At 39.2% G+C, this 22,562-nt stretch overlaps 1 long non-coding RNA gene across 1 annotated transcript in view; it reads left to right on the top strand.

The window, feature by feature from the left end:
- Nucleotides 1-21,962, top strand: part of LOC132491298 (uncharacterized) — a 56,411-nt gene extending 34,449 nt beyond the window's left edge. Inside the window, exon 5 of the long non-coding RNA XR_009532652.1 lies at nucleotides 21,489-21,962. This is a non-coding gene — a long non-coding RNA (uncharacterized LOC132491298). The remainder of the gene's footprint in view (nucleotides 1-21,488) is intronic.
- The last annotated feature ends 600 nt before the right edge of the window (nucleotides 21,963-22,562 follow it).

Genomic DNA, 22,562 nt, shown 5'->3' with positions numbered 1-22,562 from the left:
GCTGCTTCCCACTAGCTATCTATTTTACATTTGGTAGTGTATATAAGTCCATGCCACTCTCTCACTTCATCCCAGTTTACCCTTCCCCCTCCCCGTGTCCTCAGTTCTCTACGTCTGCGTCTTTATTCCTGTCCTGCCCCTAGGTTCTTCAGAACCATTTCTTTTCTTTTTTTTTTTTTTCAGGAGAGCAAAGAATCTGGCTGTTTTTGCTGAAATCTATTTTTGGGAGACAGGCCTAACTCCTCCAGCAGTGAGGATGCCAAATGATGGCTTAGGATGGCTTTAGCCTCTCTGTAATTTCCCTCAGCCTCCAAAGCCACTCCACTTAGACAATTAAGTACAAAGAGTGAGTTTGCTATGCAATAACGCTGTAAGACAAATTCCATTGCCGTTACCTATAACAGGATTGCATCCCTAAGCCCTTCTAGGGAACTGCTATTGACCTATCCCCTCAGGCCCATATGGACATTCCAGTCTCTAGATCTCGGATGGCCGGTGCACGTTGTAGGGACCAAGGCTCTGCAATACAATTGATGAGCTGCTGGAAACATCCCGCTGATTTCTGAGTCTTCTACAGCAAGCATTTCCTAAACTTTCCTGATGATAAGAATGATCTGGATCCCTAATAAAAAACAATCAAGTTTGATGCCTCTCCCATAATTTGGGTTCAGGAAGTCTGCGGGCAGGGCTCAGGAATCTTGCTTCTAACACTTATCCCAAGTGGAATTTTGAGACTGTCTTATAGCATTTAGGACAGTGTCTGGCAAAACAACTGTCCTCAATAAATCTTTGCTGAATGGAATTTAATTTGCTTATTTCCATCATGCTAACTTTGCTTTACAAATGACGTGTGCTTTCATATTTTCAATGAACCTTATACCACCGTGACCCTTTCAAGCATGCTAGCCCTGCAAATTGTATCAACATGAGCACTGAGCATTGAGATTTAATGCTCATTTTTTATGGTAGACTTCACCTGTAGGTTTCTATGTTGGCTTTACTCAAAGTCTTTACCATTGACTCTAAGACAACTTTTTGTCTAACCATGCTGGGGAAACTCTGTTTCATTGATATAAATGGAATATTTCATCATTTACTGATAATGAACAGTGTGTTTTTTACCCTAGAAGCACACAATTTATTAAAATCATGAAGTTAGATTTAACTTCCTAAATCATTTTATGAAGCTAATTGAACATTAATACCAAAACCTAACAAAGAATCAAAACTCAAACACCATCAATTAATTTCTTTTATAGAAACAAATGCAGAATTATTAAATAAAATTCTAGCAAATAAAATACAGCATCATATTAAAATAGCCATATATAATTAATCAATAACTTCCAGAAATTCAGAGAGGACCTGATAGGAGAAAGCATATCAATGTAATTAATCACATTAATAGTTGAAAGGAGAAAAAAATCAGATGCTGCAAAGGATTTGATGAAAATCAACATCTATTTTTTTGAAGACTCCTACTAAACTTGGGATAAGAGCTACATTTTTATCAACATCTTGGAATGCCTATTTCAAACACACAGTGTGTATGATATTCAATGGCTACCACCCAAGGAACCCCTGTCAAAGTCAGAGTCAAAAGAAGGATACTCACTGGCATGTCTCCTATTCAACATTCTTCTGGAATATTCAGCCAATGCCATTAGATTTGAAAAAGAAACAAGAAGCATAGGCCAGATTATTCTTTGATGGTGAGTTGATTATTGAACCCAAAGAATCAACAAAACATTTTAAAAATCAGAAAGAGATTCACAAAAAAATCAATAGTTTTCTATAAATAGATAATAACCAGATAGAAAATGTAATAATTCCAATCACAGTAATAAAACAGATATATAATGCTTAGTTTAAAACATAATGAGTGTATAAAATTCATGTAACTTTGTTACAGGAAAAGTTGAGTTGAAATATGAAAAAGTATATTATGGGTTTTGATCAAAAGACTCAATATTAGAATGTTAATTAGCCCTAAATTAATTTACAAATTTGATGTAATCCTCCTGAAATATTATTGGTAACTTTGGGGGAAAATGAATTAATTAGAAAGTTTACATGGAAAAATAAATGGATACAAGTATCCAAGAAATTATTGAGAAAGAATGTTTGTGTGTGTGTGTGTGTGTGTGTGTGTGTGTGTGTGTGTGATTGGGAGAGAGAGAGTAGCTAAGTGTGGATATGTAAGTATCTTTCAGAGTTGCAATACTTAAAATAACAGGACACTGATGAAGCATAGAGGGACAGATGACGAGAATAAAATGGAAAGATTCCAACAGACCCAATTCAGGTGGATCGTATAACATAATAGTGACATTTCAAATCTGTGGGGGAAAAATGATTCGCAGATAGTGCCCTGTGAGGTCCTGAAGGCTGTTCCTTTCTCCCCACCTCTGGTTCAATGGACACAGCACCACTTTTTATCTGTAATACACACAGTAGCTTTTCATGTAAGATTTTGTTTGGAGAAAGCATTCCACTGTTTCAAAAAGGAATTTTAAAAATCACAGTTAGGGCTTCCCTGGTGGCGCAGTGGTTGAGAATCTGCCTGCTAATGCAGGGGACACGGGTTCGAGCCCTGGTCTGGGAAGATCCCATATGCCGTGGAACAACTAGGCCCGTGAGCCACAACTACTGAGCCTGCGTGTCTGGAGCCTGTGCTCCGCAACAAGAGAGGCCGCGATAGTGAGAGGCCCGCGCACCACGATGAAGAGTGGCCCCTGCTTACCACAACTAGAGAAAGCCCTCACACAGAAACGAAGACCCAACACAGCAAAAATAAATAAATTAATTAATAAACTCCTACCCCCAACATCTAAAAAAAAAAACTATAAAAAAATCACAATTATATAAGATACTTGGTCAAGTGTTAGTTATATGGGAAGGATTAAATTTAAAACTTATATTGCCAGCATAAATTCCCGGTGGATTATGGACTAAATGTAAAAAATTAAACTCACTAAAGAATGAAAGAAGATAACGCAAGTAAGTATTTATAGGATCTTGGGGGTGGGAAAAGCTATTCTAAGCATATAAACAAAGTAAAAGATTAGAAAATGTTCATAGGTTTAACTATTTAAAAATGAAAAAAAATCTGTAAGTCAAAAAGTATCAGAAAGATAATTAAAACTCAAGTTATAAACTGGATAAGAACACTTATATTACTTTAAAAGGATTAATAATCTAGATAGAATATCCTTGTGTAAGGAAAAATTGAACAGCCCACTAAAAAAAATGGACAGGTTATTTGCAAAACAAGAGATTCATAAGACTGATAACTATGAAGAAATAGCATGACTGGTAGTTGGAAAAATGAATACCAATGGGTACTATTTTTGTTTTATCAATTTAGCAATTATTAGAAGTAATAAAACCAGTGTTATCAGTGACATTTATATTATGTTAAAGGAAATAAACTCTCATTTATGTTAAAGGAGGAAGGGCAAGTATAAGGTGGTGCAAATATTTTGGAAAGCAATCTGTCAACATGTAGCAAAAGTTTTAAATTTGTATATCCTTTAATATAGCAATGTTACTTTCAAGACTATAACTTAAGGAAATAGTCGTGGTTGTGTACATAGATATATGTGAAAGGAAATCTATTGAAGTATTGTGCACAATAAGGAAAAATTGGAAACAAACTATACAGCCAATAGTAGAGGATTAGTAAAACATATCATAATATATTCTTATAATGAAATACTGCATAATCAGTAAAAATAGTGCTGTAAAAAACTATTTAATCACATGCAAAATATACAACCTGTGTTTAGGGAAAAAGCAGTTTATAAAAGTATACTAAGATTTCCCAATTTAAAAAATACTTACATGTGACTTGAAAAAAGATTGAAAGAATGTCTACTCAGATGTTAATTTTGTCTAATTTTGAATGTTGAGGTTTGGGGTGTTTCTTTTTATTCTTTTTGGGATTTTCTATGTTTTCCAGAATTTCTACCAGAAACATTTGCTATAGTGTTAATCATAAAACAATTTTTGGCAATTACTTAGATTTGTCAGATTTTAGCATCTAATTAATCCCATAGTGATTTTGGATTGAAATTCCATCTCTGGTCTTATTTCTTTACTTTGTTGTGCTCTATTTTTACTATCTACATTTCCTTTCCTTTTTAAATTTTATTTATTTATTTATTTATTTATTTATTTTTGGCTGCGTTGGGTTTTTGTTGCTGTGCACGGGCTTTCTCTAGTTGTGGCGAGCCGGGGCTGCTTTTGGCTGTGGTGCGTGGGCTTCTCATTGTGGTGGCTTCTCTTGTTGTGGAGCATGGGCTCTAGGCTTGTGGGCTTCAGTAGTTGTGGCATGCGGGCTCAGTAGTTGTGGCTCGAGGGCTCTAGAGCGCAGGCTCAGTAGTTGTGGCACACGGGCTTCGTTGCCCCGTGGCATGTGGGATCTTCCCAGACAAGGGATCGAACCTATGTCCCCTGCATTTGCCGGAGGATTCTTAACTACTGCACCACCAGGAAAGTCCTACATTTTCTTCATAGAGGGAAGATGGCATTTTAATTTGTTGAGACAAATGTGGAGCAAATCATTTACATCTGTGTTTACAACTTTGCATTTTGCATGTTTTTGTGAAAACAAAGTATTCCATTCTTTTTATTAGCTCCATAATTAGTTTCTGGATTATTCTGCCATGATAGCAGAAAACTTAAAAAGGTAATTAAGAAATTCTCAAGCACAGCAGAAGTTTTTACTGGAAAAGAGAACCTTCAATATGAAACTCAATGATCAAGAGAAACAGGGCCTTGAAGGCTATTTCTAATCCTTGACATATGAGAGGAGAGGGACTAATACACTGCATCACTCCCAATCTCTGATTTGTATAGTAAAAAAATCTGTACATTAAAAAAAAATCATCTTCTTATCATTACCTTATTGTTTAGTGTAGCTATTGCACTGGAGATTTCCATATTATTTGTCCTTCAGATACTTGAGTTTGTCTCATGTTATCTTGCGAAGTCTACCTGTTGCACCATCTCAGGGAATCCAAAAGGCAGCACAATTGAATAATCCTGTACAATTTGGGGGGGTTAATTTGATCAAAGGCAGGACTAGAGTTAGGAACCCGTCCTCACTAGTGGCTACATACAGTTGAAAGGTTGTGTAGCTTATGTTCGCTCAAATTCCCATATTCCCAAGTTTCTCTACTTTAACCTTGTCTAGCCAATAGGAATGTGCTTCTTCCTTGGTTCCTAACAGAAACTTATTGGGACTTAATCTTGCCCTAAATCTCATTGACAAATCTATTTTTGCTGAGTGGTGGACCTCCATACTCCCTGCTGTTAGCTGGAATCTGTTTCCAAACAAGATGGACCACAGAGTTTCATAAGACTGTCATCTGTTGACATTCCTGAGCCACTGAGATGTGAAAGTGTTAAGTAGGCTCTTTGGGTATCCACATCAACTGCATCAAATTCACGCTCTTTGGACGAAGTGAGAGAGTGGCATGGACATATATACACTACCAAACGTAAAATAGAAAGCTAGTGGGAAGCAGCCGCATAGCACAGGGAGATCAGCTTCGTGCTTTGTGACCCCCTAGAGGAGTGGGATAGGGAGGGTGGGAGGGAGGGAGACGCAAGAGGGAGGGGGATACGGGGATATATGTATATGTATAGCTGATTCACTTTGTTATAAAGCAGAAACTAACACAACATTGTAAAGCAGTTATACTCCAATAAAGTTGTTAAAAAAAATTCACACTCTTCTTAAGCAATCCTCAGTGTGGACTGCTGACCATCAGCTTCAGTGCCCAAGCCAGGCTGGGCCGTTCCCCTGCTCTGGTTCTGTCTGACTCCGGGAGCAACTTCCTCGTTCCCCAGTCCTCACTCCCCCATAACTGCCCCCCACCCCACTCCCATCAGCCTTTATCTAGAGCTGATTCTGCCTGAATTATGGCCCCATTTTCCCTCCAGGATATGGAAGTGTGGTTTAAAAAGGAGCAATTGGTAAAGCTTTAGAGAGAAATGTCTATCTTGCTCTTTAAAATAAATTATGTAATATTTTGCTATGAGTAATAGAGATTAAATAAATCTGAGTAGCCTTTATCTTATTTGGAAAGGGGGGTGGTCAGACTGACCTCATAGTGTCTGGGATAAAGTCTTACTATTTTAGCTCCTTTGGAGGGCATAGGGGGAAATAGGTCATTTAGAGACAACTTTATTTCATAAAATAAAGAGTATGATAGTTAAATAATTGTTTTAGATAAACTCTACACACTTCCATGGACAAATAAATAGATAATGTCAGAGACATATTTATTACAAAAATCTATCCTCATATTTTATTTAGTCAGAGGCATTTATAACCCTAGGAAAAATCTGCTAGCTTGAAACATTCATAAAATAACAAACAAATACCCTTGGGCAAAGAGTCTACCCACATAAATTGATTTCTAAAATAAAGATTCAATTTAGATTTAAAAGTCTTGCATGCACCCAGAGCTATCTATTCCATCTGTAATTTCCTTGTGGGGTTCTGGTGCCTGATTCTGTTGTCATCAGCTTTTTATTAGTTGCTTTCACATGGAAGAAGCAAAGCTTCCAATTAGCACAATTTTTTAATAAACGTGTTGGAAATCATTGCCACCATATATCATGTCTCTTACATTGGTCTAGTCTTCTCTTTACCAACATATTTGCTTTTACTGTTTGGGATCACCTAGTTAGCTTTAGCTTATGATACTCCTGAGATTAAAATTTTAAGATGGGAAAATCAATTTTTCCTATTCATTGGGAAATATAATTATAGCCTCAGATCTTGGTTAGATTAAAAATTTAAAATACCCAGGTATTATCAGACATTATTTTCAGCTTGGTAGTTAACCTTCCATACCGCTGAGGGTGCAGGTGATGCTGGGAGCATGCTCAGAAGAGCCGCATATCAGCTGCTCTCTCCTCTGTTGGCCTGTCCTTTCGTGAGAGCCACTGAGATTGAAATGCACATCCACCTTTGGGAGCAGCAGCGAGCTCATATGGGGCCACATTCCTTCCTTACCCCTCTGAGTTCAGGGAAATAATAATGACGTCCTCTTGAGCATCTATGCCATTTTTTTCCCTTTGACATCAGTCCTGGTGCAGATGAACTAGATGCTTTTCTTAGAGTCATGCATTTCCAGTTTATTAACATAACCTGGAAGGACAGCTGTCCTTTCGTCTGCCTGGCTGAGTCTAAGCCCTGCACAAACTTTTGGCCCCACCTGGCCTTTTTGCTGACTTCCACAGGAAATAGAATCATGCCAGGCCTATCCTGGGGTTTGGAATTTTGTGGAAGATAGGCAGGGTTTCTGGCAGAAGGCATATTACAAGGTATTTCATTTGTGAAGTTCTCATCACACTTTTCTCCTCCGGACTCTATCTTCTGTCAGCCTCATTGCCAAGAGGGGTCCTTGCTGTCCTTCACCCATCTCAGCTACTCCTTTACCTGACTCTATTCATGTATTTATCACTCAGCAGACAGTGAAAATGAACTCGAAGTCAGGATGTGTCCTTTGGATTCGTCTGTCCAGGTCTGGAAGAGTAACCAGTGCATTACAGTGAGCTCTCAATAAATATCTGAGGGACAAATAAATGAACAAAATGTACCCTTAATTGTGAAGATTTATTCTTTTCACTTTGCAAGGGAGAAGAGAGTTTCTTCTTTGGTTTTCTTTCCTTTTTTCCCCTATTATTACCAGTGTTTAGGGTAGTAAGGTGAAATGGAAAAGTAAAGCCATTAAATCTTTTTGAGGAAGAGAATTTGTTCATTCCTTCAGCTGATAATTTTTTTTTTTACATCTTTATTGGAGTATAATTGCTTTACAATGGTGTCTTAGTTTCTGCTGTATAACAAAGTGAATCAGTTATACATATACATATGTCTCCATATCTCCTCCCTCTTGCATCTCCCTCCCTCCCACCCTCCCTATCCCACCCCTCTAGGTGGTCACAAAGCACTGAGCTGATCTCCCTGTGCTATGTGGCTGCTTCCCACTAGCTATCTATTTTACGTTTGGTAGTGTATATATGTCCATGCCACTCTCTTGCTTTGTCACCAGCTGATAATTTTTGAGAGCCTACTATGTGTTGGCAACAACTCTCTCCTTGACCAAACTTTAATTAGTCTCTTCCAACCCTCTCCTTGACTAGGCCTCAACCTTGGTCCCCATTCTGTCTGTGGTCTGCTCGACCAAATCTTAGCAAAGACTCCTGCCAAGTCAACCCCCATACCCTTGATAGCTGACCACCCTGGCCTGCCTTCAGTAAGAATCCTATTAAGTCAGTTTAGCAAGATCCCCCAACCTTGATGTCTCCTCTTGGTAATTTTTCATCTTCTATCCCTGACCTTCTACATGCTCACTGGCTGTAAATCCCCAGCAGTCTTTGCTATATTTGGATTTGAGCTCCGTCTCTCTCTATTGCAAGACCCATATTGCGGTAGTCTCGAAAAACAAGTCTTCCTTACTGTTCTAACAAATGTCAGAATAAGGTTTTCTTTAACAGTGTCAGGCACAAAACAGATAAGTTCCTAGTTTTCATGGAGCTTAAATTCTAGTTGTTATAGAGAAAAAATATGCAAAAAACTCCAAACTCAGAAAAACAGCATAAAAACAAACAAACAATTTAAAAAATAACAAATATGTTAAGACTTCCCCTTATGTGGATCGAGGGCTTCCTTAGGCTGGGTGATCACAGAGGAACAATCCAAGGAGAAAACCTTTCAGCTGAGAGCTGGAAGACAAAACCATCGCGCCGGATGGGCGAAAGGGCACTGCAAGGCATAGGGCAAGGCTGGCGCAACCAGCTGGAGGCTGCACCAAGGGGAAGGAGTCCTAGGGACATGGTGGAACACAGTGGGTGAGGAGGCCACTTCTTGGTCTCACCCTAGCACAAGGGTGAGGCCAAGAAGTGAAGCCAGGTTGTGATGGGCTTTGTAGGCTGGGTAAAGAGTTTGGAGTTTGTTTCATGTAACATTGTGACCTTGGGCTTGGAATATTTGAATGTCATCTGATTTTTTCACGTGCTATTGCTGTCGTTGGTGGGTCTGAGAAATTGTCAAACAACACCCTATTCTTTACTGAAGCTTCTCTCTCTCTGGATTTATTATTGTGCATAAGATGACTGAAAAGTAGGGAATTATTCCTTGGGGATATCACTATTTTCTTTGTTTCCTTTAATGCTTTGAGGTAAAGTAAAAAAAAAAAAAACTCCTAGAAACTAGCAATTATGCAGTTTGTGCTTGGTTGCTTTTAATTATTTCTTATACCATCAGCTCCTCTCTGGGACCCCTTACCTCCTGGAGGGTCTTTCATAATATAAAAGATAGTCTGCTTAATTGTTTTCTCTTTGCTTGGCTAGTCCTCACTGATATGAGGAAATGTTGAATGTTTTAAGCCACCCTCACTAAACTTCCCAACCTGGTCATTCAAAAACTGTAGTCTATAAGTCCATTTTCTCACACTCTTAATTCTTTCTAATTATTGTTCTAAAAGATTGTCTGCTTACTGCATTCTTTTTCAAAGAACATATTTAAGTTTGTGATGCCATCATCATTTGATACTTCATATTAATTCCCCCAAAATTTCAGAACCCTTATGATAGGCTTTTTACTTGAAGGGCTTACTACTGTACTACGTTTTTGTAAAATATCATGATTCTAATAGCCATATTCTCTCTGAGTCATAGGATGGTTATGTGTTTGTTTAAAAGGAACAGCCAAACAGCTCTCCAAAGCAGGACCATATTTTCCTTCCATCAGCAAAATCTGAAAGTTCTAGTGACACCACACCCTATTTCTAGGACAGGTTATAGAGCTGTCTGGGCAGCAAGCTTTCGGAAAGATTATTTCTACATTATGCCAGTGTGTTGACGCATAAGACTCTAAGTGGTCCTAAATTCTTCTTTTTAAAAATCATTCTTCAAGTCCACTCTTTTAAATAATACAGTTACAATAACCTGAGAAGGAACTTGTGTCTAATCGTGTATGATGTGTTGGAAGAGGAGCAAAGAATTGTACTTTCTCTGTGGCCCAGCAATGTGTTGATGACTCCTTCTAGGGTAGAAGGGAAGAATCAAATTCATGTTCGGTTTTACTGTGATTTTTTCCCTCTGGCATTCATGCATAGGAATGAGGCTGGAAGAAGGTTAGAAGTAATACTATTTAGAATTATAATCAGTGCCAAGCTTTAGTCATCATTGTATTTAGGGCTGAAAGTACTCTGGAAGGTTGATTTAAATCACCTGATTTTACAGATGAGGAAAGCAAAACCCAGAGCAGAAAGTAACTTGTCAAGGTCATTCATTTCCTTAGTTAACCCAGCCAAGGGTAAAACTCAAATCCTGACTCATCTGCTCAGTGCTAGTTTTGATTCTGCTTAAGAAGATCCATTATCAGTTCTCTGAATAAGCCTGGTTGTTTTCTTCATAGTTCTTTGTGAAAAAAAGTGTTTTTGTTTAGAGGTACAGGTGGTGAAAGATATAAATTGTTCAAATAGATTCTTTAAAACTGTTGTAAAATAAAAAGACACTTGTAAAAGAGTTTCATAAAGTAATTGGGTCTGAAAGGTTTTGAATTTTTTTCCTTCTTCAAACTGTATGATGTCTTTATGCAGTTGCCATGGGAGAGCATGTTAGTTGCCAAAAATCTAAAACAGATCTTGGGTGTTAAGCAGGTAAGATTAAGTCAGAGCATTCAATTCTTGTTGAACAAAATATAACATCCATGTGAAGCATCATCTATGTGCTGGAATACTGTTATTTCCATTCTTTCCATGCATCTGGGAAATTTAGACACGTTTATTGGTCTATTCAGATGAAAGAGTCGTTTGCCAATGTCCACATTTTTTTGCAGCCCTAAAAGTGGTTCTTCCAAGAAGACATAAAAAATCAATCCTTCAGGCTAGAACTTGTCAAGCAATGTTTACTTTCATATCAAGAAAGCCATTTGTGGTCTCTGAATAAACAAATGCCATTTGATTTTATCACACTGTTGAGTGTGTGGTTCAATGCACTATAACCACAGAATTAGGAAGAGGATTGCAAGTGATTTTTTTCAACAGCTCATAGGCTTTGAAATAAAACCAATAAATACCTTAATGCTGCAAATAGTTTTCAAATCTTATCTAAAACAGTTCTAGAAATTAAGCCATGAACTATTATCCTACATAGAATGAACTCTTGTGTAATCTTCCTTTTATTAATTATCCATTCATCTTCAACTCCATTCAGCGTCTGGATCTTTGGCCTTTTCAAAACACGTAGTGAGGGAAAGTAGCTTTCCCTGTGGGAATCTCCCATAGTTCCATCAGGGCAGGGTGCCTTTGCTCCCAAGGGGTGATGTGTTAGCTTTCACCATGGTATGTATATTCCTCTTCAATGCAAATCATAGACATTTCCCCCATGCTTAACAAACCAATAACTTAAACTGAATTTTACCTTGCATAAGTAACTATGAATAAGTACATTAGTAAGTAAACCTATTGAGACCATCACAAATTTGGTTCAGGTTTTCTCCAGGTCACTCTAGATCAGGGGTGAGGAAACCTTTTCTGGAAAGGACCAGATAGTAAATATTTCTGGCTCTGCTGGCCATATGGTCTCTGTCACAAGTACTCATCTCTGTTGTGCAAAAGCAGCCACAGACAATATGTAAACAAATGGGTATGGCTGCGTTCCAGCGAAACTCTATTTACAGAAACAGGTGGCACCCCGACAGGCTGTAGCTGGCTGACCCTGATCCAGCTGCCCAAGATTGTGCTGTAAACAGAAGCAGATTATAGACGAAGGACACAAGTCTCAAAAGTCCTTATGGCTTTTATTTTGGTACTTTTCTGCCTTTGTCCATGGAGTCAAGGTATTTCTATTTCATATTCTTATATAGGGATAGTGTTGTAAAAGTCCCCTCCATGTTTGTTTTAGGAAAGCATGGAACTTTAGAGGCAATCCTCTTCTGTCAGTGCTGTGTTCTTTAGAGCCTAGCATTCTGCTTAGGATTAATAAATGCTAAATAATAATCGTTTTTCATTTCACTGCCGTACCCTTTCCTTTACGGAGTCTCATTTGTCACCCTCAGAGGTGTTAAACCATGTAGCTTTTACAGTGTTCTATTACACATTGTCAGCAGCACCTTGCTGATTAAATCGCGTGCGAGAGAGACAGAGACAGACAGAGAGAGAGAGAGAGAGAGAGAGACAGAGAGAGAGACAGAGAGAGAGAGAGAGCGAAGTGTTAACTGCCAGGCTGTAAGTATTCCTGACAGATTGTTCCTACACAGGTTTGCTTTCTCTTGTATAAAGATTAAAAAATCTTGCCACAGCTGGTAAAAAACGAAGCACACGTAGAACCACCGAGCATACACAACTCACAAAAGGCACTTCCCTAAAAGTCAGAATCCCGATGAGGGGGATAGATTATCCAAGGTAAGATATGACTTGGTAGTGATGATCACCTATTTCATAGCACTGGGGGAGGGATGGGAAATCCTTCTGTGGGTGTTTGTGTGGAGGGGAGTGTCTTCTAATATGCTTAAAGCTTTCTTTTATGAGTAACTCAAGAATTTCACGTTTATAACCTCATCTAGATAGATCCAAGCTAGTAGTCCTATTTTTTGCATTTGCTCTGAAGATGAGCTTTTTTCTTTTTTTTTTTTGAATTTTCTTTTTAAAAAAATTTTTTTATTGAACTATAGTTGATAATTTATTGAACTAACTGCAATGTTGTGTTAGTTTCAGGTGTACAGCAAAGTGAATCAGTAATACATATACACATATCCATTCTTTTTCAGAATCTTTTCCCATATGGGTCATTACAGAGTATTGAGTCCAGTTCTCTGTGCTATACAGTAGGTCCTTGTTGATTATCTATTTTATATATAGTAGTGTGTGTATGTTAATCCCGGTATCCCGATTTATCACTTCCCCTCCCCTTTCCCCTTTGGTAACCATAAGTTTGTTTTCTAGGTCTGTGAGTCTGTTTCTGTTTTGTAAGTAAGTTCATTTGTATAATTTTTTATTAGATTCCACATATAAGTGATATCATATGATATTTGTCTTTCTCTGTCTGACTTCACTTAGTATGATCTTTTTTCACCACAAACCTAATTTTTCTTTTCCACTGTTCTTAGTGTGATGGTTATCGAATTATCTCTTTGCTGTCCTTCCAGATTCTTTGATTAAACTGGACTTGTGCCCAAAGCAGCAGGAGATGCTGTCCCATAAAGCCAGAACATTTTATAAGTACTGGCAGGGAAGGTTTATTACTTCATTCCCCAGACAGCACAGAGAGCTGCTGGGGAGGTCCGGGGAGGAGAGCCGCTGGAACTGCTCTTCTGGGAGAAGTGCTGATGGTCGTGGTGCTGAGTCAGTCCCAGGCTGAGGTGCCTCTATGGCTTCATGCCTTGGGTGGTGATGAGCAGCATGAGCAGTGGGCATCTTGGTGCAGTGAGTCAGGAAGAAGTTACTAGTTAAGAGATACACCCGTCCATCAGGCAAGACTGGGGCCCATCAGGGAGTCTCTGTGATTTGAATTCAGATAGGTGATTTTGATAGTCTTAATCCAAAATAGTAGTGTGGCTGGTAAAGTGGCTTAATTTTTTTTTATTGAAGTATAGTTGATTTACAATATTGTGTTAGTTTCAAGTGTACAGCAAAGTGATATACAATATATATATTCTTTTTTTGATTCTTTTCCATTGTAGGTTATTATAAGATATTGAATATAGTTCCCTGTGCTATACAGTAGGACCTTGTTTATCTATTTTATATATAGTAATGTGTATCTGTTAATCCCAAACTCCTAATTTATCCCTCCCCCCACTTTCCCCTTTGGTAACCATGAGTTTGTTTTCCATGTCTGTAAAGATATTAAAAGATAAGTAAATACCAGAAAAAAAAAACACATTTGTGTCTGTTTTGCACCCAGAATCAGCATGATGAAGAGTTTGTTATATTTGCTTCAAGTCCTTTTATGAATGAAAGAGCTAGCACTACAGATCACATGGAAGGCTTCTGCTTCTTATCTCTCATTCCTTTCCCTTGCTCACCCCAGAGGTAACCACGACATTGAAGTTAGTGGGTGTACCAGTCAGGGGCCACACTCGAGGTGGGTGAGGTGTGGAGCAGGCAGTGAAAAGACGCTTACACAGGTGTGGGCAGAATGTAGGAAATCACCGTGGATATTAGGGTGCTGACACCCTAGACCTAAGGGGAGAAGGGGGAGCAGGTCTTGGACTCTGGAGGAAAGACCTGTGCAGGGCAGCAGCCTTGAAAGGAACTGTGCCCTTTGGTTGAAGGATGTACCTGCCTGAGACAGTGCTCTGGATGAAGGAGTGAATGGACACCCCAGTTTCACCTTCCTCCTGCCCTCAAACTGCTTGTCTGCACACCCAGCCGGGAACCAGAGGCACCTTGTGGTCCATACAGACCAGCCTCCCAGGGCAAAGAGGCTATTGGGAAATGGATCAGAGAGGGTGAATGCAGCAAAGACACAGCACAGGGTGGATCCTGAACTATTACCTCTACTTGTCCCTATACAGAAAGGTATAATAAATAGTGTATTGCAGGAGCCCTTTTTCTCTGTAAAGGGCCAGACAGTAAACATTTTCGATTTTGTGGTCCACGTATAGTCTATGTCCTATATTCTTCTTTTTTAATTTTTACAAAGCTGTAAAAATATAAAAAACCATCCTTAACTTGTGGGCTGTATAAAAATAGATCACGGGCTTGACTGAGTCCATGCGCTGTGGTTTGCTGACCCCTAGCATATATTATACGTTTTGTGTGTTTTAAAAAATTTTTGCGTGGTTTATATGACACCCTATTTCTTTTCTAATGCTGTGTAACAAATGATCACAAACTTAATGGCTTACAAGAACACCCAATTTACTATCACATAGTTCTGTAGGTCAATTCCAGGTAGGCTCACAAATGATTACTTAAGTAGGAGCAATCGATAGCTTGGTTAGTTTTTTCCACTGTCTTGGTTTTAATGGTGGAAATCTAGTAGAGAGATTTTTGTCCATGGGACTTGCCAAAGGTCCCAGATTATAGCCATTGGGCAACAGTTTACTGAATCCAGACACAAGGCTGAATTTAGCCATTGTCAAGAGTGAATGTGTGGCCAGACAGAGAAAACAAACTTCTGGTTACCGAAGGGGAAAGCGGTGGGGGAGGGATAAATTAGGAGGTTGGAATTAACAGATACACACTACTAAATATAAAACAGGTAACCAACAAAGACCTAATTTATAGCTCAGGGAACTATACTCAATGTCTTGTAATAATCTATAAGGGAAAAGATTCTGAAAATGAACCTATCTATCTATCTACCTATCTATCTAGATATATGTAACTGTGATATATATATATATACATACATATATGTATAACTGAATCACTTTGCTGTACACCTGAAACTAACACAACATTGTAAACCATCTATACTTCAATAAAAAAAGAATATAATGAAACTAAAAAAAAAAGATAGTGTACTTAAGCCAAAAAAAAAAAAAGGAGTGAATGTGTTGCATTGATATGAGAAAGGATATCTTCTATTCAAACTAACTGACTTGGAACTGGTGCAGTGTGACCCTTGTGCTGGGTGACTTACTGCCAGTGATAGAAAGGTGTTTTGTCATCCTCTGAATATGCCTGAAGCAGATGATAACAGAGAAGCGGGAGGTGGGATGTCTTCTATTGGCTCTTAGGCTGACAGGGTACCTAGAAGTCAGTGAGGAAACACTGAGTGAAGCTCGATTAAACAGAGGAGGCATTTTTATCTCACATGGTAGGAAGGTCTAGTAGGATAAGTGAATTCAACAGCTTGACCCTGTTGTCAAGGACCAGGGCCTTTCTATCTCTTCATCCTGCCCTCCTCAGCGTTGGTTTTTCCTCAAGTTTGAGCAGAATGGCTGGAGGAGTTCCAGACATCATGTTCAGACAGAGAAATTTCAGGCATAAGGGACTGCCTTTCTTCTAGAAGAGAAGAAACTTTCTCCAGAACGCTCCTCCCTCAGTAGAATTCTTTTCATATCTCACTGGTCAGAATTGAGCTCTATGCCAGTTTCTGAACCAACCACTGCCAAAGGGAGTGATATCACCATCAGACCATAAGGTTTATTTCTAGAACTGGGGTCAGTTTTCCCCGAGGCACACAGCTGCTTGCGGAAAGACTCGGTATCTGAACAAAACCAGAGCCTTGTAGGAAAAATAGCAGGGGGTGGGCGGAATGAAGGCTAGAGACCAAGAACAGTCACCTCTGTATCCTGACAGTTCACTCCTTTCCTAATATATGTAAAAATGTGCCCATAGCCCACTCTAAATATAAGTTCTGTACAATTATGTAAAAGCTGAGGTGCAATCATCTAGGTAATATAACTTTACGCTTTGAAGGTATTTAATTAAGCAGTTTCCACTTCAATTTTGCAGGCTTCTTTTCATATTTTAGAGTCAATAAATCTTTCATCAGGTCTCAAACATTTTAGAGGCCCTTGCAGAGCTGGTAGACTGTGGACTGCATGACTGTGGGACCACTTTATAGCTGGAAGTTGGATAAAGAAGCCAGGACTTGTGTCATTCATAGGTGAAATACATGCTCACCTATCCATTTCAAGTACATGGAGCAGGGCTATTTTCTTGTCCAGGGAACCAAATCTTTTATTGCACAATTCACGATAAGCTCAAAATACAAAATTCTGAAGGTAACACTTCAAGTCTTATTAAAATCACACTGACAGCTTTTAAAAGTGGGAAGATGAGAACGAGAGCCATGGACACCACAGAAGGAGGTAAAGAGAGCCCGGAACACTAAGCCGGTTGTCCTGCAGTGGTAGGTCTTACACCTAATCCACTGCACTCACTAAATCCATACATATTTGCTGAGCACTGCTGTGTAGCAGCATACCTGAAGGGACTTGGTGAGGGATTTTAAAAACGTGTAATATAAGGTTACTTTTTCTAGGAGTCTGCCATCTTGGAAAGAAGGATTGGAGGTGGGGTTGAATTTATATTCATGGATTTAAAATATGATTTGGACTATTTAATGTCCAAATTAAATTATAACTTTCTGATACAGGCCTGTACCAAACTGTTTTTGTTTGCTGTTCTTAGAACCTTCTACTTTGCACAATAGTTAGCTTTTTTTTCAGTTGTAATATTTTTTTGAAGCACAATTGATTTACAATGTTGTGTTAATTCTGCTATACAGCAAAGTGATTCAGTTTCATATATATATATATATATATATATATATATATATACTTTAAAAAAATATTTTTTCCATTGTTGTTTATCATAGGATATTGAATACAGTTCCCTGTGCTATACAGTAGGCCCTTGTTGTGTATCCATCCTGTATATAATAGTTTGCATCTGCTAATCCCAGACTCCCACTCCAGCCCTCCCCCACCCCCTCCCCCTTGGCAACCACCAGTCTCTTCTCTATGTCTGTGAGTCTGTTTCTGCTTTGTAGGTAGGTTCATTTGTGTTATATTTCAGATTGCATATATAAATGATATCATATGGTATTTATCTTTCTCTTTCTGACTTACTTCACTTAATATGATAATATCTAGTTGCATCCATGTTGCTGCAAATGGCATATATTCTTTTTTATGGCTTAGTAGTTTTACACTATATATATGTACCATATCTTCTTTATCCATTCATCTGTCCATGGACATTTAGATTGTTTCCATGTCTTGGCTATTGCACAATAGTTAACTTTTAGGTACACCTATAACTTCCTTACTGACATGTAAGCCCTTGGAGGGCAAGGATTATGCCTTTCATATCTTTCAGTGCTTAGAATAGTACCCTGTACAGAAATGTCATGAAGCCTATGTTAAGTGCATATAAACTTATATGGTACCTGGCTCTAAAACCAACCAACCAACCAAACACACAAACAAACCCAAACAAAACAACCCAAAAGAACTTAACACTTTTTATTGCTCCCTAACAGCAGACTTCTTAGGCAACTGAACGGACATTAAAGAACACTGGCTTTTTTTTTTTAAAATAACTTTCTAGCTGTTATAGTTTGAACATGTGGGTTTTTCTCTCCCAGAGTAGAGCCTTCGAGATCCGTAAGGTGAAATCTGCTGTTGCCTGTAAAGGAGGATGTGTTGCGGAATGAATTTAAGTGGATCTTCCATCTCTCCTCCCCAAGCTGTGCATGTGTCGGGTGCTTCCTCCATGTTCTTTTCTCTGGGCTTTGTATGTAAAAATCGTTACAGCAGTTAGCTCCTGCTGAGCTAGAATCAACATGAGCAGATTTTTACATATTTATTTAAAAGTGGGCTGTAATGTATTTTGGAGTCAGTATTGATTTCACTTGTCTTTGTGATGACATCTCTGACTGGTGCTGTTGTTGTGTTGCAATTGCACAGTAAAGTAATAGGTTCTGAGACGCTGTCAGTGCCTACTCTTTTCAGGTTGCAATTGCTTGGTAATAAGTCGATTGTATCTCTGCCTGATGTTTTAATACTCCTGTCTTCCAGATTGCTCTTACTGGAGAGGTGCTTACCCCAGTGTGTTGCTACACCTTAATAAAAACAAACAAAGCAGGAAAGTGTGTGGTTGCACACATTTCTTTGTGTGACACTTGTCTGGGCTGACACGGTGGCTCGGGCTGACTTTTGCAGGCCCTCTATGTTCCAGTTCTCTCTTGCTGCGTAACAAACCAGCCAGCATTTTAGTAACATAAAACCACAGCCATTTTATTATGTGTGTGGATTTTTAAAGGTGTTTCAGGGACTTACATAGGGCAGAGCAAAAATTGCTTGTCTCTGCTCCATGAAGTGTGGGGCTTCTGCTAGGAAGACTCAAATGACTGGGGGTGACATTAATAGCTGGGTGCTGAAATTATCCAGAGGCTTCTTCCATCACATGTCTAGCTCATGGGCTAAGATGACCTGAAAACCAGATTCTGCTGGGTCTGTCTCCTGGAGTGTGTGCCATGTGGCCTCTTCATGTGGCTTGGGCTTCCTCATAGCCTGGTGGTCTAGAGTACTTGCACTTCTTACTCTCCAGGGCTCCATGAATAAATGCTCCAGGGAACAAGATGGACGCTGCATGACTTTCTCTGACTTAGCCTCAGAAGTCACACGTGTTACTTCTGCTGCATTGTCGTGGTTACAAGTGAGCCACTAAAGCTAGCCCAGATTCAGTGGGAGGGAAGTTAGACTCTTATCTCTTGATGGGAGGAGTATCAAAGAACTTGTTGCCATCTTTAAAATCTTTACTATGAATGCTTTATCTAATTGTCAGATCTGGTTTCCATCATTTTGAATTAAAAAAAGAAGGATTTATTGGTTAAGGGAATTCCCTGGCAGTCCAGTGGTGAGGACTCAGCACTCTCACTGCCAAGGGCCTGGGTTTGATCCCTGGTCAGGGAACTAAAATCCCACAAGCCTCGTGGTGTGGCAAGAAAAAAAAAAAGGCACGTTCATTAGCACCTATTAAAACATGGTGAGACATGATAAGGAGCAAAGTAAAAGAGAAAGAAAAACTTTTCTTACAAAGAAGTTTGCAATTTAATCAGAAAGGTTGTAGGCAAATATACAAAAACCTGAGTAACATATTTACACAGTAAAGTATCAAGGAGTGTAAATCAATATGCCCTAGAACTCTGCCATAATAGTTGTGGGATTTTTATAATATGCAAATATTTTAGATCTCATCTAAGTGAATATATCTAAGATAATTACTCATAGCAGCAAATATCACCTAAGCAACCCTTACGAAACACATAGACTCAAAAAAGTCTATGAAAGGAGGGAGTCAGAAGAATATAGAAGGTTAGAAGGGGAGGAACTTTAGAGATTATTTATTCTAACTTTTTCAATATGTGGCTGAAGAACTGAAGGCCCCAAATTTATAATCACAGGGAGTTCAGGAAGGGGAAAGAATACTGCCTTATTCAGCTAGGTCCTCTTAAGCCTGGAAAACATAAGTTCTACGGGTTTCAGTTAAATCTTAAATATGTCAGTCTGATTTTATCAATCAGCTTAAGCTGTTATGCCCTAGTAACAAATCACCCCCAAATTCAGTGACCAAGGCTTATTTCTTGCTGATGCTACAGGTCCAAGCTAGGTCAGGTGTGGCTTCCCTTGGTGATGCTTGTCATTCTGGGACCAGGCTCACAGAGCAGCCTCTATGTGAGACATTGCTGGTTGACAGATGGGTAAAGAGATCATGAGGAAGTAAATACTGGCTCTTAAAACATCTGCTTGGAAGTCATAGACTTAGTCTAACCTCAGAGGAGCAGAAAGTAGGATTTCTCTCCAGGGAAGGGCTTGCCTGCAGGGAGGGACAGTAAGTAGTTTGAAGAAGAATGCAGTTCATCACAGTGATTCTGGTAACAGCACTTAGTGAACAGTAGAGCTCCAGTGAAAGCAAGTGGCTCTTGATCTACCCAAAGCCAATCAGTCAATCAATGATGGAAATGAAGCTACAACTCAGATTGCTCAAAACCCAGCTCAGTGCTCTCTTCTCTGGAATGATTCACTGACAGCTTTCCTTCCATTTTTTCTGCTCAACATTCATTTTAGAATTGTCAATCAACATTGTCCCTGCGCCACATATAGGGACTATTTTCCTAAGGGTGAAGCTGATTCCTCTTCTCCTGCTTTTTCTCCTTCCTCTTGCGCTTTTCAGCAATAGTTGTTCTAAACAGTCACTGCAGCTTTTGTTTTGATTGATAATTTTATACGACATGCCAGAAAGCCATGCCAAATGTGTCTTTAAAAAATTTTTTTTTTAATTTTTATTTTATATTATAGTTGATTTCCAATGTTGTATGAGTTTCAGGGGTACAGCAAGTGGTTCAGTAATACATATACATATATCTATTCATTTAGAAATTCTTTTCCCATTTAGGTTATTACAGAATATTGAGCAGAGTTCCCTGTGCTCTACAGTAGGGCCTTGTTGGTTATCTATTTTATATATAGTAGTGTGTACATGTCAATCTCAAACTCCCAATAAATCACCCATTTCAACCTTATGTGTTTTTTTTTTTTTTTTTTTTTTTTGCGGTACACGGGCCTCTCACTGTTGTGGCCTCTCCCATTGCGGAGCGCAGGTTCCGGACGCGCAGGCTCAGCGGCCATGGCTCACGGGCCCATCCGCTCCTCAGCATGTGGGATCTTCCCGGACTGGGGCACGAACCCATGTCCCCTGCATCGGCAGGCGGACTCTCAACCACTGCGCCATCGGGGAAGCCCGTCCAACCTTATGTGTTTTATTTGTGAAGATGAGACTTCCACTGCAAACTTTTTTTTCTTCCTGACAGAACTTGTCCCTTCAAGCCATGTAAATTCCATTACTAACTATATAAGTCTCCCATAATTTCCTTATTCATCTCTAAATTATGCTTAGAGGAGGCACGGTAGATAATATACACTTTTCAATGTTTTATGGAAGAGGTACATGCAGAGTACTTGTAGGCTGTTATGCTCAAGCTCTTCTTTGTCCATTCAGGCATCCAAGCTCGAGGAGGAGAGGTGTGGCCAAGATGACAGAGTATGAAGAACTTGTCTCTCACAGGCACCAACATTACAACTGTTTACAGAGAAACTACTGATGAGAAAACCCGGAAAACTTGCAGCCTTGTATTTGGAATATAAAATATATAACAAATGAACAAACATAACAAAAATGAAACAGACTTGTAGTTACAGAAAACAAACAGGTCGTTGTAGGAGGGCAGGGGGTTGAGGGATGAGAGGTGAGAGAGATTAAGAGCAACACACTTCCAGTTACAGAATAAATGAGTCACAAGGGTGAACGGAACAGCACGGGGAATGTAGTCAGTAATATTGTAATAACTTTGTGTGGTGACAGAAGCTAACTAGGCTTGCGGTGATCACTTGGAATGTTTAGAAACATCAAATCACTATGCTGTGCACCTGTAACTAACATAGTATGGTAGGTCAATACTTCAAGTAAAAAAAAATAAAGGTAATTCAGAAAACAGAGCATTTGCAGTTTACTTAAAATCATCACCTGTCTTTAGACTAAGGATAATATTCAACTCTGCTAGTTTTTAATGCTAAATATATTTTCGTATTAGTGCTGGCCTAAAGAATCATGATTCGGGCCTCCCTGGTGGCGCAGTGGTTGAGAGTCCGCCTGCCGATGCAGGGGATACGGGTTCGTGCCCCGGTCTGGGAGGATCCCATATGCCGCGGAGCGGCTGGGCCCGTGAGCCATGGCCGCTGAGCCTGCGCGTCCGGAGCCTGTGCTCCGCAACGGGGGAGGCCACAACAGTGAGAGGCCCGCATACCGCAAAAAAAAAAAAAAAAAAAAAAAAAAAAATCATGATTCTACCCTCTCAAAACAAAACACAAAAAACTATAAAAAATAAAACTTAAAGAAAATCACTTAGTGTCGGGGCTGATCTGCAGAATCAATCAGATTGTTTGGCAGACTAAAAGAGCCTTAGTGTTTTGATCCTCAGAGGTTTTTATTTTTTATTTTTGGAACCTTTGATGTAGTGTCACCAGCTGCTTCCGGATTTAACGTACTTTCACCAGGGAGCTTTGGAAGCCAGCC

This window comes from Mesoplodon densirostris, chromosome 5 (genome assembly GCF_025265405.1).
Source record: "Mesoplodon densirostris isolate mMesDen1 chromosome 5, mMesDen1 primary haplotype, whole genome shotgun sequence".
NCBI classification, from domain to species: Eukaryota; Metazoa; Chordata; class Mammalia; order Artiodactyla; family Ziphiidae; genus Mesoplodon; species Mesoplodon densirostris.
This window is presented reverse-complemented; position numbering and strand designations above follow the sequence as displayed.